The following is a 2,299-nucleotide window of genomic DNA, read 5'->3' as shown; positions in this document are numbered from 1 at the left end:
ACTTTATCGCTCAAGGTACGTGCATAATTATAAAATTAAATTTTTCTGAAAAAAGATCTACTCTCTTCGATCCACTTCAGAGGGGAAATAACTTTTTCTTTCAAAATAACGTACAGCTCACAAATATCGACCGATTTAGACAATAAAAATGGTAAAAAACGCTTATAAGATGTCTAAGAGAATTGTCGAGTCTGATTTTTAAATAAATCTGTAAGCTAAATTTTCAGTTAAAAAAATTAATTCTCACTCAAAAAATATCTTTGAAAAAAAATTACATTCTCAAACAAAGCGATGCATTTTGAAATGAAATTGTAAATGTTCAACGAAAATAGTTGAAATTTAATCCAAAAAGATGAATTTGTAACTAAAATTATGAATCTTTAACTAGAATAATTAATTTTTTTACCAAAATTATTCATTTTCAACCAAGAAGATTAAATTATACAAAAAAAGACAAATTGTCAATTAAAAAAGACCATTTTTCAACCAAAAATTTATTAATTACATTTTTAGTAAAAATTTTTTTTTAACAAATAGATAAATTTTGAACTGAAATAATGGAATATTCAACTGGAATAATATTCACATTCTCAGTTTTTAAAAAATTGTCCACTAAAGACGTCTAAATAAAAAACAAGTTTTCAATAAAGTAGCTCATTTTTCAACCAAATAAATGAATATTTAATTGAAGCTATGATGCTTCAACTGAAAAATTTAATTTTCAACAAAATTGTTTAAAATTCAACCAAATAATCATATTCTCATCTTAAAATTAAAAAAGCATTTTTAAAAAAGAAGATTAACGCTCTCAAAAAAGACAATTTTTTGCAAAGAAAAAAGTAATTTTTTTAAAGCAAAATGCATGAATTTTCAACAAGAGAGTTGAATTTTTAATAAAAAAAAGATAAATTCATTTTCAACTAAACTGATGAACCCTGAACTAAAATGTACAATCTTCAACTGGAATCATTAAATTTTCAAACAAAAGAATTAATTTTAAGTAAAAAAGATAAATTATCAATCGAAACTTAAATATTTAAGTTTTATGTCGAAAAAATTAATTTTAGCCAAACAAATGAACTTTCAAATACAATTATGTGATTTTCAATTGCACTAAGTTCAATTTTTAGTTACAAAAAATTACTTTCCGAATAAAAATCAACTTAATAAAAAGTATTTACATTTTTAAATAAAGTGATCAATTTTTCAATAATATTGTGAATAGTCAACTGGAATAGTTTAATTTTTAACCAAAAAGATGAAACTTTAACTAAATAGATTTCGAATAGTTGAATATTATGCTAAAAAGATTAATTTTTATATTTCGATTTCCATGCAAAAGATAAAAGTTTTCAACCAAATAATTGAATTTGGATCTAAAAAAACTCAATTTTCAAGAGAAAATAGAATATTTACATTTTCAGTAAAAGAAGTGAATTTTCATCTTAACTGATAAATTTGTATCTAAAATTATTAATACTCAACTTGCATAGTCGAGTTTAAAAGAAGTGACAATTGAATTAAAGCCAGAAATCTGAAACTGAAATCATTTCTTAAACAAAAATTGAATAAAAAAATTTGAAGTAAAGAAATGAATGTGCAACCAAAACAATTAAATTTCAACTAAAAGTATTGAATTATTTAACTGTAATAGTATTTTATATTCAGTTAAGAAGAAATTAATTTCAACCAAAAAAGATACAAATTTTTAATAAAAGAGTTTATTTTTCTACCAAGTAAATTTATATGTGATTTCAAAGAGGAATATTCATCTCAATTTATGAATATTTATCTGGAATACTTAAGTTTTCAACAATGACCAAAAAATGATTTTTAATCAATGAGATAAAAATTCCAAGAAACTAATCATTTTTAACGAAAAAAGTCAATTTTATATCAAAGAAGTGGTCTTTAAAAAAAATCGTGAATTTCAAACGAAATGAATGAATTGTCAATTAAAAAATACAAATTTACATGCAAGTTGTCGAATTTTAACATAGAAATTATTTATTATCAACTAAAAGAAGAATCTTCCATAAAATAAATGAATTTTCAAAAAAGTAGTTTAACTTCGAAATAAAATATTTTATTTTCCAGCCAAATAGTTTAATTTGCATCCAAAAAAGATAAAGTTACAACCAAAAATAAAATGATTTACTTTTGCGTTAAAAATCTAATTCTCAACAAAAAAATTGAATTTTCAAGAAATTAGATAAATTTTCTACTTAAATAATTTGTTGCTGAAAATTTGACATTCAACAAAGTAGTTACAGTTTTAAAATGAAATGAATTTTCAGTT

Source organism: Belonocnema kinseyi, chromosome 1 (assembly GCF_010883055.1).
Source record: "Belonocnema kinseyi isolate 2016_QV_RU_SX_M_011 chromosome 1, B_treatae_v1, whole genome shotgun sequence".
NCBI lineage: Eukaryota > Metazoa > Arthropoda > Insecta > Hymenoptera > Cynipidae > Belonocnema > Belonocnema kinseyi.
This window is presented reverse-complemented; position numbering follows the sequence as displayed.